Below are 13,567 nucleotides of genomic sequence, written 5' to 3' on the forward strand. Positions count from 1 at the left end.
GTAGCTGCTTTCTGTAAGGATCTGAAAGGATCACGGGTATCGTTGACTGGGACGTGTTAAACCAGAAATGCTGGTTGTGGAGCTTCGTTGTAGACGGTGCTTTCTTCCTAGCTGTGCTTCTCAAATCTTTAATAGGTATCTGTGATGAAACATTTAACTAGTAATTACAGTAGCCTTTGAGTACTAAGTGGTTATCAAAGTGACACATGTAATCTGTAAGTTACTGCTTTTCTAAAAACATGATCCTCAGAAAGATCAAGCTTTCTGTAAGGCACAGGTACAGCAGGTGTAGAATTGGGCCCAGGTGATTTATTGTGAGGAAGATGTTTCGTGGTGTGACCAGCCCGTTGCAGATCCAGAAGTCCTCCTGCGAGTGGAGTGTGCCCGGAGTTTGAGGCACAAGGAGCAAAGCCAAATATTTAGACCTAGTAACTGGGGATTGTAATATTTTATTGATGTAGAGGCATTCATGTGGGCTTATAGTAATCTTGACGGAAATTGTGGTCTGACCTTGGTTAAAGTTTGAGGTAACCACAACAGAGAGTTACTTCATACAACTATTTATGCCTGTCCTGTGCCAATATGCTTAAACTATTGCTCTATTTTAACAGCATGCAGTCATATACTCGGAGCACAGTCCTTTCAGCCCAGGATAAGTTGAAGATTTTGAGTTAATCAGTAACCACTGATACACAACACTAAGATGTTCCAGAGGGTTTTTTTCCTTTATGTGCTAGTATCAAATTTATTGGATGAAAGTAAGCTTCGAGTCTTGTTTTTGAGAAAAAAATGCATCCTGGGACCAGTGATTGGGCTACAGGTTGGTAGCGGTGTTGCAGGCTCGTGTTACGGGTTAGCGGGTCCAGCGTGCTCTGCCACTTTCTCCTTTTTTCCAGAGAAGTGCTGTTTAGGCTTTTGCTATCAGAAAAAAGTGTGCGCACAGTTGCTTATTTGGTGTCCTTCAGAAAGCTAGGTTTAAACTAGTCGTTAATTTCTCCTATTATTTCTTAGGAAGAAAAGTTTAATGAGGTATTATGATTAGCATGCCAAATATACTTCAGTATTTTAATGTCGGAACGAGCTGCTATTCAGCCAAGACTTGTCTTTTTGCTTCTTTTAGTTGATGTGAAATTGGTATGCTCTTGACAGCCCTGTGCCTAGGTTTTGGAGTAATCAGGGAGGAGCAGGCAGAATCTTGATTTTTATGTGTTTTTTTTTTCTCCGTGTAACCGGTTGCAAAAAGAAGTTTTATTACTTGAAACTTGTTTCCCTCGTGCCATCAGTATTCTGTGTGTTTGGTGCTGCACGCAAGTTATTTGACTTCGAGCTTTCTACACAGGGCCTGCCTAAGGTCTGTAGAGAAGAGTTTTAAACAGTGTACCTTGTTGGCATTTTCAACTTGAAATAATCACCCAGATACTGCAATATCTGCTAGTATGGTATTTCTTGAAAAGCTGTTCCTACCTACCTTAGGTAATATACTTTTGAACAATCTGAAGTTACAGAATTTTTACAGCAAGAGAGTAAAGAATTTTTAAATCTGCGTATTTTTGACGTTACTGAGTTTGACTTGCAGTGTGAAGTGGGCAGAGGTTGATTTTGGAGGGAATTATTCTTCATACTGTCAGTAAATAATCTTTGGGCATCAAGCATTTTCCTTTTCTACCTGCAAACCCCATTTGCCGTGGTGTTGGCCTCAAGTCCCATGCAAGTAACAGTTCCTCAAACCTTTGCAGTGGGGAGGCAAGGGATTCAAACACCTAATTCCCAGCTAAGATGAACTACAGTTCCAGGTCACTTCAGTGTAGATCAGATTCCTTTCCTACAAGTTAACTTCTTTTAAAAGAAGGAAAGCTGAAGGTATGGGTGGGGAAGATGAGGTGACCTATCTGCCAGCTGGACCGGTGCCTGGCTTTTGGATATTGTTCATGGTCTCCACTTCTGTGAGGGTTGCAACATGTTAGTGTAAGGTCTTCTAGACTATGTTAGCAAGCCTTTTTCTTCATGGCTAGCTTTGTGTTAAGAGTATACAAGTGTTCTCGTCTATTCTAAAATAATCATTATACAGTAGGCTAATCCTGTACTGCTGCTGCTGTTCTAATACTACAGTATTTTTCCATCTAAGTATCAAATTGTTGGTTTTGAAGTTCACTTGTCCCTGACTTTAATAGACTTACGTCACGGTATTCAACCTCTAAATTCATTTATTTGAAGCAAGAAAAGTTCTTGTATATCTACCAGCGCTACCCCCAAAGAAAAAAAAAAAAAGAAACTTCCATAAACTTCAAGTCAGAGAAGCAAGAGAAGCTATTTTTGCCTTAGAACTATTTAGGAGAACTTGTCAAGGGAGATGTAGTTCCTCATCTAAACTTTTTTCCCCTTGAAGTCTTCATGAATCTTTCATAATGAGAGGAACTCTTGCTGTTCTGGAGGAGGATGGCTCTGGGGCAATGGGGTTTTATTTAAAGTAGCAGTTTCTTTTTCAGTGGTTCTCACTTGTTGCTTTTGTTTGGAGATAGCTTTGTTTGAATTACCCCTCTTTAGGATATATTAAGTAGATTTGTGAATCAAGCTTGTAGACTATCAAAAGGACCATCGTTATAATATGATAAATCGCTCTTTTGAGGTTTTTTCCCCTGAGGTTTTAGAGGAGTTAGTTTTAAGCTCTTATCTCAAATTCTCTGCAGTTTATAGCCATGGGAAGTAGAGGAAAGCTGGCGAGTGATCTCTGTTGGAGGCCTCCGGTCTTTTCTTTGCAAAGCTTCACTTGAGATAATTCTTGTTAGTTCTGTGTCATCTCTTGCTTGCTGCCCTGGTATGGTTGCTACTCTTCCATGCCGCTGGCATTTCCAGCAGCAGCCCAGTAAACTTTCTGTGCACTCGTGGGTGAGCAGGCAGAGCTTTGGAGCACGTGAACTTTGGGCAATATGACGTAAATGTATTGGAACTGGTCCCATGTAGTTGCCCATCTTGTAGCTGCAGGGTTTTGGTGACATGCTGGTGTAAGCATATTCTTTTTCAACACTGGAGAATTGTCATCCTCTGTAGTGGGGTAAAAAATCTTCTAGGACTCATCTTCTAGCTGTTACAGTTATTGTGAATGAGAGTTGTCTAGACATTGTTATGACAATAAAATCTAGCAGGTAAATAGATTGCAGGTGGGCTTGAGCGTTGTCAAGCATTGTCTAAAAGGGGTTTTTATTATTATTTATTGGGTAGGTCTTGTGTCAAGCAAATGAATGCCAGCTGCACTGATACAGCCAGATGATGAGGAACTGAACTGGTATTAAGGTCACTGGCTGAATTAGAGAATGAGATGGATTAATGTTTGCACAATATTGAAGTGTATGCCAGATGCTAGCAGTCATGGTCTTTGCTTTTCTGCTAAAATTGAAAAGAAATGTAGAATTTTAATGTTGCTCTATATTAACTTGACAGTTAAATGCCTAATGGCAGCAATGGGTATCTTTCTTGGGACAAATCACTGAATACTTCTGTAGAAGCCTTGTGCAGGCATTTATCTCCATTCCCTCAAAACCAAGCTCTGTAAATTAAATTAGCACACTTCTTGTTTTGCCAGAGATCTGCCAGTTGCTTGGTTTACCACTGTCAGTAACGATGTTGTGTTGATCTAACGAATCATTTGGTAACGGGATAGTTGTACTTCGGCATCTCATGTAGATGACCCAAACAATTTGCACAAGGAAAAGAAACATTTAAAACGTGATGTTCCTTTCCTCCTAATTACTTGCCTTGAATTTGAGGGTGCTTAGTGTGACAAGAAGGATGAGGTTACTGTAGAACTGTTTCCTAATCTTAGCGAGTCCAGAGTTCATGACAGAGCGTTTGGTTTTTCGGAAGCGGAGTCTGTATGTGGGGTAGCACGTGAGCTCTTTTCAGAGGCCAGAGGAAGGGTTTAAGTTGCTGATAGCTGCTGCGTATCGAGGAGAACTTCAAACTTTGCTGCTTCAGCCATTAGCAGTCCTTTTTCTGGATATAATGGTCATTTTGCGCTAGAAAATGGAATCCCTTGTACCAGATGCTGAACTCTTACTCACTTTAGTAGTTAAGCAGCCAGAACTTTCAGTTTCTCCATTTGGCAAACTATAATTTCAAAGCAGTATGTCACATGCTGCGCAGCGTAAGCTCGTTAGTAACATTGCTTTCAGATCTTGGATTCTTAGCTCACTACTGCAAAACCACTTGGGTGTATTCTGAATGAGCAGTTTGGCTCTTTGCTGCAGAGCAGAGCTAATTTTGATGCTACTGTGCTGATGACCACCGGTAGTTTAGTACCGATTGCCGAAGTTAACAACTATCCGGTTACCAAATGATTTGTGTAAGATGATAGCTGAAATAGCATGTAACTATGGTTTTCTTTGGCATGGTTGTAACCTTAGAAATAGAGACTTGGAAGGCGGAGAGGGAGTGCAGATGTCTTTCAAATGCCTGCATATGCATTTTTGCTTTGAGCTGCATAGGGTTAAAAAAAAGTCATTAATGCAGACGATTAATGTAATAGTGTTGCTTTTGATAATTGGTGTTAGGATTTCCCCTAGGCAACTGCAGTAAACACACAGCGCAAGGCGGTTTCTGCCAAAAAATACAGAATGGGCTTTTTCATGTGTGAGGAAAAAGAAATGTCAGTATATTGAACTTGAGAAACTATCATCTATTTTGTTCATGAAAAGCATCCAACATAAAGCTATTATCTTGATGGAAGTTTAAAATAGGGTGTTTTGATGATTCTGATGTTTCAGACTGGTATATAATGACAGTGTTTGACAAATACTTCTGCTTTATTGACAAAATAGTACCAAATGTTGTCTTACGACAGAACAGGCGACAAATACCATCAAGATAACAAGCATACAGTGCAGTGTAGCTTCCTACAATTTTTTTTGCTAATCACAGAAGACATTAATAAAACTTAAATGGTGGCCGTTGTTATTTTTTGAGGTTTTCCGTGGGGATAAGAAGGGCAGGCAAGGCGGAAAGACCCGGCTTTCCATGCTGCAGCTGTCGGTCTTCCGTAACAGCTGTAATTGGTTTGGAACAGACAGGGACTCGGGGCAACATGTTTGTCATGAGGGTGAGTTTCTGCATTGGTTAATAGTCTTGAAAAATCTTGATCAGTCTGATTTGGAGGAATATTTGTGGAGTGGGTGCACTTAACATTTAACTTCATGGACAATACTTGTTTTCCTATGTTTTGGTTTCCTTCGAGGTTGCACAGAGAGAGATGTAAAGGTCACTTGTCTGAAGTTATAACATAGAGTAAATATCTAAGTGTATTAAGACATTGCAGAAAGGTCTTTATGAGGAATGCCCGTAGGATCTGGCCGTAATGTCAGATACACTAATTGTGATTTATGATGTAGGCACATCCGTATTTCCTGGTTGTAAATATTCCACTTGGGTGGTATACAAAGTTCTATCTAACTGATATGGGAGAATGTTATTTGTAAATTACCTGAGACCCATTATTTGTAACTTTATTTTCACTAGCTTATAGATAGAACTATTAAATTAAACGTAAAAATTCAGCAATGTCAGTTCTAGTTAGATCAAACAACTTTTATTTTTAGACGAATTGATGATGTGTCTCAACTCCTCAGCTTGGTGAAGTTAGTGTCAGCCTTGGAGGTACATATCAAGAAATAACGTTTATTGGAAAGATCCTGTGAAGAACAAGAATCCTTTGCAAAGGGTTCTTGTTCTTCACGGCACCCAAAATGCAGTGCAGTTCGAATGCCTGTGAGCTACGCTTCCATTTTGTGAATGAAGCCCCATAGCGGATCTTTCCTTCTTGGAAGTGTTTGATGCTGATGTTTTGCAACTTAGATATGAAGGGGAGCTCAAATACTGTGCTGACTGCTGCCAACTCCTGGCTCTTCCGAGTTATTTATAATATCTCTTTATTTGTTTGCATGTATTTGTCACTTGGCTTGTCTGGCTGGCTTGATAGAGAATCTGGATTCCGAAAAACACTGTTGTACTTGTGTTGGACTTAGTGTGTATATACATATACACGTGTCGTTTTTGAGAAGAGGATTCTGTAACACTGGTGCAGTTTTTTTCCTCTAATTCCCATGCAGTCAGTCACTTAATGGCAGTGCTTATGTATTAAACATTTAAAAAGTGGGTGCTAAACCACTTAGTGCAGTTGTATTTGTGATTGTATTTGTAGGGATATGGAATGCATCTGTCAAGATGCACTCGCTGGTAGTTGCTCTGCTGCTTTGTGTGGGTGCATATGTTTTTTGGGTCTTAAGAGCATGATGTTTCATCTTTGTCATAATGTGAAGTTAATGACTTGCTGCTTATTCTCACTGTTAAGTGGCACTTTTTTTTTAGGTTGAACCCTGAAAAAATCTTAGCGGCCCTTAGCACCACTAGTGTTGCTATTATGGAGCATTCTTGCAGAGATGATGGTCTCCCTGTAGCTCCCAAAAACCAAATCCTTCTTTGGGATGAGTGTCAGAATGACATGCTGCTTGAAACATCTCCTGCTCTTCCAGGGCTGTTAGTGCATCTGTGTCGGCTAGACTGCCTGGAAAACTGGGATGTTGACCTAACTGTTCCTTATGCAACATCCTAATTCAGAAGCTCTCCTGTTCAGCGATACAGAAATATTTATGTTGGCAAGGCAACAGCTTTTCTGTCTCAATCTCTGCGTCCTGCAGGGAAAAATCTTATTTTGTGCTCATGGAGGATACAAGGTTTAATTTTTCTGTAGTTTTAATTATTAAAGCTGATGAAATTGAATGTGTATTGCTCGTTATAACTTTCAGGGGATTGTGCTCAGGGCTAGGAGAGAAATTGGATTTATTTTTTTTTCTAACCTGACTTGAGTTGAAAATCACCCATATTGCCACATCCTTGGCTGCAGGTTGTTGATTGCCTTGCTCAGGCTGCTCTTCCTCACAGTGCAGTATGGCAAATTGTTACTGGCTGTCACTGGTATCCCTTTCACTGTGTGTGTGTTCTCATCACCTCCTCTTCTGCTGTCCTGTATCTCCGTTGAAGTACTTTGTTACAATTCCCATCTTAAAGTTTATTTCCTAGTTTACTTCTAGTTCCCTTTGTGGTCCTTTATAGAGAACCCTGTTGCCCCAAGTATTGTCATGGTAGAAAATAAATACGTACAGGTGAGTTTTTCCAACCAATCCATGATTTTAGACGCTGACTCCCATCTTCATTCCTTGAAGATGAAGGTGGTGATTTTCACTAAATAGCTAAAAGAACCGAGTCTTCTTGTCTAGTGGCAATGCTCAGGTGGGAGACAAATCCATCTGTGTCTGTCTTATTTTCCCATGAAGGGACAACAGGTTATTCTGCCTGTTTCTGGAGTTGGCTTCAGACTTTTGTGACTCCAGATGCCGGACAATGAAAATCACAATATGAATGCTCTTCCTGTTGAAAAAGTTATTCTGTTTTAACCTTTTGATTAGAGTCAATTTGAAGCTAAACTAAACAAGTACCTTTATTTTCAAACAGGTACGATTTTGTGTATTGGCAGGGAACCCACTAGGTGTCTGTAATAGGCTTCATAACACATGTGGCAAGCAGGTGTTGGTGATGCCATGTCGAGTGAGTAGAACTATGAGCGTAGCTAAACCTTCCTTGAACTATTCGTATGGCTTTGCTAGTCCTTAATCTTTGTATTTCCCATCTTTAACAAGTCATACAGAGGGGCTGTTGGTTTTGTAACCACAAGTGACTAGTGCACGTCCTTAAAACTGAACCTCAGTTGTTGAACATCTGCTGCTGCTTTGTAAATGGGGTTGCTCTTCGCTGTGGAAGGCTTTTGCTGAAGACAAAGACGGGCTCCTTATTTTATTTAGGAGAAGTGCAGGAGGTATTTGAAATACTGAGTCAAAAACACTTGAAAGCTTCTGTCTGCCTCATTTAGATCTCCAGGTTACAGTGTCGCTGGAAGTGAGTTCGGGTTGCCCAGCTCCACTGCAGTTGTTTGGAGAAATCCAACTGCTGTGCTGTTGTGGTTTTTTTCTTCCCCCCATATGATTGCGAGTCAGGATAATTCCTCTCCACCTTCTGATGGTAGTTTTGTGCTTTAGTCAAAGTGCTGAAGGTTTCTTGGCATCTCCTTAAGTGAGAAACGAGCCTGGTGCTATGGTGTTACGTACTCACACCCATGCTTTAACAAACTGTGAATTTGATTCGTAGTTTGACACCCGGTAGTCCTGTTTTTCTGCTGAGGTAACTCAGTTAAGTGTGTTTTCAAGGTAATTTTTTTCAAACTACTACTTAATGTGGTTACCTCACAGAAGCGACATCCCCAGGGTTTTTTTTTTTTAGTATTATGAAGGGTTGCTTGATTCAATGTCCTCAGTATGCCTTGCATGTTGACTGCCAGTTTCCTAGTACAGAAGATGTCCTTGATTGTTAAACTTACCAATGAAGTTTGTTTTAATGAGAGGAGGCTATTTCTATCCTCAGGAGAATGTGTTATTTTTGATTTTTGTCCTGTTGGCGGTGAAGTTCTGCAGATTTCCAGCATTGACAGGGCAGGCTTGCGATAATCAAGAGTTAACTCAAGTGGCACAGCGCTAGAGGAGTTTTCATTTCCATGTAGAGCTGTGTATGGCAGGATTGTTTCCCAAGTGTCAAAGGAAGAAGGCAACACTAAAGGACTTTTCCTGAAAAAGACATTTTGAAAGCAGTGGTTAAAAGCACATGGGAGTGAACAGCCTCTATTCACATTTACAGTGTTGTTGCAGAGAGTGCGCTCTCTGTTCGGGTGTATCTGGCTCTCAAAGGTGGCCTCAGCTCTTCACACCCACCTTCCAGAAACCAAATCAATAACATACCTCGGCGGTTTAGGTACTGGTGAGAAAGCAGAAGCTTGGGTACATGAAAAGTGGTTAGTTTTCAGTGCTGTTCATGTGGTCTCTATTAACGCAAGGAAACCGTGCAATGCAGAAACTGTGTTTCAGCAAGGCTAGTGTTGGCTCTTCTCAGTGCTTGACCCTTGGGGCTTCCTTGTTGGTGGCAGGCATGACCTGTAGTTCTCAAGGCGTGGAGTAACCTGGGCGTTAGCTCAATGACATTGAATGTGAGCAGTTCTGGGTAAAATAGCGTTTCTTCTTGTAGTCAGTTTTAGTCTCTTAAAAATATCCGAGCGTGCCTCATCTCTAAGAAGTTCTTAGATATTTTTAAGTTAGCTGAAAAGTCAGTGCTTAGTGCACGTGATGGTATTTGAGATCATAATGTTGCTGTGAGTGAAGAGATGAACTTCAGGTGCTGGGTTAGGTGGGGATGGGGCCCCCTGGGAGGGAATGTGAAGTTCTCTGAAGAAATTCTTGATTTTCAGTTTAGATATCTGCAAAGTTTCCTGGGTGACTCAAGGTAAAGTTGTTATGAAGTTGTTTGAGAATGATAGACTATAAAAGAGTAGGTTGAGATCAGATAAGCAAGATCTATGTTTGGCGCCTTGGCTGTGTATAAAGATGTGTGAGCAGGCTTGATTATTACTGTATGTACTCTAGGCATGGAAATACTCTGAGTATATTTAGCTGCGTTGAAAACTTGGTTGTGGGAATCCTTCCCTTTTCTTGCCCCTTATCTCCTGGTTTTGTGAACATAATGGGTGGGGAGCGAAAAGCAAAATCGTGCAGTTGGTTTGCGTTATGTTCAGACTTCAGTGTTCCTGAGGTTTTTATCACCTTTTAATATTACCACCTGCTTTACCTCTCCAGTCCATAATCCTGGGTTTGTGGAAGCTCTGCAGCAGCAGAGACTTGTGTGTGCTTTCTGATTTCTGTGTTCGAGTGAATTACCTGCTAAAGTGATTAACCTCCAGCCCTTTGAACTGATTCTGTTTTTAACCTGAAGAAGGGAGGAGACTTTGTGATAAGTAGAGGCTGATCACAGGGCATTGCAGTCATCTTAAGACTTGTTACTCTAACCGCCATCTTCCTCCAGTGAACAGAACTGGTATAATGGAAGAATTTTTTCTGAAAAGCATTTTGAAAGAATCCCAAATTCAAAATCTGAAAAAATAAAAATATTTACTGTCATGGAATCTGAATGTTTTTCAGTTCCGTTGTGCCTCTAAGATAAAAGTGGATTGGCTGCTGTTGTGTAACGATGCTGTGAAGCTGTAAAGTTTCTAGTTTGACAAGCGGTGGTGTTCAGTGTAACTGGTTTAGGTATCAGAGGGCCTGGACAGACATGCTGTTTTCTGTCATACTGCCGTGATTGCCAAGTTGTACTTTAGGGGTGAAGCTTCGTGTGGTGCTGAATTTTTTTCTCCATCTTCAATGACTGGCAAAGGCCAAGCGAAGGAGCGGACGGCGGGGAGGCGAGGCTGCAGCCGGCACCGCGTGTTGCGGGTCCTGCCGCCCAGCTCTGCCGAGGAGGCGCCGGCATGTCCCGATCCCAGCCCTCTGCTCAGAGATTGGGACTGGTGGGGCTGGGTGGCAAGGGACTGCCCTGCTCTGGCTTTCTAGCTAAAGCAGTTTCTGAAAAGGATGCTGAGGAGTCCAGACTATAACCAGGCCTAAATTAAAATAGAGAGATCTTTTTAGTTCTCTCAGTCTGTGTAAGAAAGTTTATCACCCCAAATTCCCTACTCATTCTTGCAGTTTATCAGCAGAAACAAATCATCTTACCTTTAAGGACAGGGCTGGTTTTGTAATTCAGCTGTAAGGTGCGTCTTTCAGAAGTGGTCATCTTTCAGATAGGTGCATCTTGATGTGCTTCTTGCACTTGAAGCATTCCTGATCCAGGTCCTCCTGGGTAGATGAACAGGATGCCAGTACCATCATGATTTTTTCCAGAATCTTCCATCTAAGCCTCAGCCAGAGTGCACTGTTTTTTTTTATTATCTGCAATAGGTGCTTTAAGGAAGAGAAACTCTCTGTTGGATGGATTTTACCAGAGCTGTCTATGGGCAGTTTTCGTCTGATGCATTTGAAACCCCTCCTGGTTTGGGTGCAGTGTAAAGCCAATGCTTGATTTGGAGGGAGCTTTTTGTCCCTTCTGAATCAAGTCTGAAGGTTGGCAAGGGATGAGGAACTGTTGATGATGTTTACCTGGAGACCGGAAAGCCTGTTAGTTCTGTTCATTAGCCTTTTTCCTCCACTTGTGTGCTGCAGAAATTCATTCCCAGGCCAATTCCTTAACTTGGCTCTTCATCGCTGTCAGTGGCTGCTGAGCCAGGTGATGCGACTCTCTGTCTTCCAGCATCCGTCTCTGCTTCACACAACCACTGGAACATCTGCAGAACGAATATGATTGTTACTCACTGTCCTGAGGGCTCCAGGTGGTACATGGGGAGCATTTGGGATGTAGGACTTTTCTGGAATTAGTTTAGTAGAGGAGACAGAAACCTTTATTTAAAATAAGAGACTCCAGAATGAAGTGGGATTTAGTTGCTGTGTTAATTACAGTTTTGCTCCAGGTAACTGTTAAATGATACTATGTTAACTCCCTCCTCTGATTATATGCTTTTTCCCATCAAAATGGAGGTTCCATTGTGCTTGTGGATTATGGACTTCCAGTCATATATGTTAGTATTTAATGTAAGCACACTACATCATTCAACCTTAACTAGGAAATCCCTGCAGGCCCTTAATGAGCGTGTGGGCACATTGTGGGCTTTCACCTAGAAATCTTTTTATTCGGGTGACTTAGAAAAGAAGTAAGCACACTGAAGGAAATTGTTCTTAGAGTCACTCCTGGAAGTTACTTTGGCAGAAGCATAGGCAATGTGCATCAAAGTTTTCTGCAGTAACCCCCTATCCCTTCTTTCCCTTGAGGTGTTGGGACGAAGCTCCTCTTCTTTATACTTATAGAGTATGTTCCTGTCACAGCTTGCCTTAACCTCTACCCTTGCAAAGTATGTAAGGAATTGACTGATAACAAATCCCCTTCCATCCCCAAATAAAGAAGAAATCGAGTGTGATCCAAGCATGCATGCTAGTTAGTATTTTTAGGGCCCCCAGGTTGAGACATCAACTGTAGTCAGTGTAATGTTGCCCATATAGAGCGTGGATAAAGTACCGAGGAGAGACAATACCTATTTTGTGTGAAAGTACTGCTGATGGAAACAGTTTGATATTGGAGGCTTGACAGCATTTAGTAGTGGGTGATGGAGCCGGTTACTACGTACTACTGACTTACAAAAATGTGTGTAATCCTGTTTCCACAAGCACAAGATTCCAGTATAGTCTTCCTTTCGTTCTAGTTTTTTTTCAGTCAGTATCCTGTCTCAAAATACTCTGCTGCTTGCTTTGGTAGTGCTGCAAGCGTTTTTCTGGTGGCTTCTGAAGTGTGTGTGTGTAGGACTGTCTCTTACTCTGTATTGGCTTTTCGTATCTGCTCTCATGTCTGCATACCATCTCCTTTGCCAGCCCACTCACACTGCTGCCGCTGATGCAGCTGGGGGAAAAAAAAGAGGAATTTAACTGTTTCTTCTCTCCGTCTGCAGCAGGGCAAGCTGTGTTACCCAGCGAAACTCGAGTGGTTTTTGCAAAATCATTCAGTACGTAAAATGCCCAGTACCACTGTTTTTACGTAGTGCATGCACTCCATTACAGCGGGATTACACGGTTCAGACTCAAAGTAAAAAGTTCATTTCTTTTTTGGGCCCAATCTGAGTTCCTTTCTTGCAGAATAATCCTAGGAATGTGTCACTGCAGTCATCACAAACACTGCTGGCCTTTTCTGTTTACATCTGCTGTCCCTTGTCCTCCCTCCACAGTTTTACCAGCGTGACAAACAGCTCTGGCAACACCATCAGCCCTCAGGGGAGGATGCTGGAAGTGTTTCTTGCAGAACTGTGCAGTAAAAACTGAACAGAAATCACAGAAAAACCATAAAATGTATATTATTTTTTCCTGTTAAGGTTAATGAAAATGGAATTCTGTATTTCTTTCAGTCATTCACAGGACTGTCCCTAACAAAAACTTGACTAATAAGCCATGAGTGTTGGATGAGGGCTCAAGGAGCTTCGTGTAACTTCCACAAAGGGCTTCCCTGGTATACCAAGGCTACGCTTGTGCTCAGACCACTAGAATTTAGCTTGTCTGTCAGCTTTTGTATCCTTTTCTGCCAATCTCAGAGGAGTTTGTTTTGTTTTGAAATTCCCTTTTCCCATGGCTTAGCATTTTTTTAGGACGTTAGCATATTACTTACATATATTTTATACACTAATTTTTATTTAACATATAAATACAGATATTAAAAAAATTGAAAGTCTGGTTGCAGTGTATTTATTTCAGCCCCCTTCCTGGGCATATTTAATAACCTTAAGCTTGTGTCTAGGCTAGTGAGCTCTGTGGTATGGTTTTGGAGTCAGTGCACTATGTTCCTCTCCATTCCTGTGTGCTGTTTTTTCTGGGCTTGCGCGGCAGGGAAGTTTTGAATTATAAAAGCACTTGTGTTAAACTCCAGATCATGAAATCACTTAAAGTCAGTTTTACCACCTTCATTTCTTCTTCATGTTTGCTTAGTAGAATATGCACCCAACAGGCCAAACCTAGGAAAATATTATTGTGAAATCAATAAAATTAGCTGAAGATTCATGGCTGTTGAAATA

The 13,567-nt window shown here is 41.3% G+C and overlaps 1 protein-coding gene across 9 annotated transcripts in view; it reads left to right on the forward strand.

Annotated features, from left to right (window-relative positions):
* AGAP1 (ArfGAP with GTPase domain, ankyrin repeat and PH domain 1) overlaps nt 1–13,567 on the forward strand; it is a 398,735-nt gene that overhangs the window by 90,405 nt on the left and 294,763 nt on the right. The window lies entirely within an intron of this gene.

The sequence above is a fragment of the Strix uralensis genome, chromosome 6 (assembly GCF_047716275.1).
Source record: "Strix uralensis isolate ZFMK-TIS-50842 chromosome 6, bStrUra1, whole genome shotgun sequence".
NCBI lineage: Eukaryota > Metazoa > Chordata > Aves > Strigiformes > Strigidae > Strix > Strix uralensis.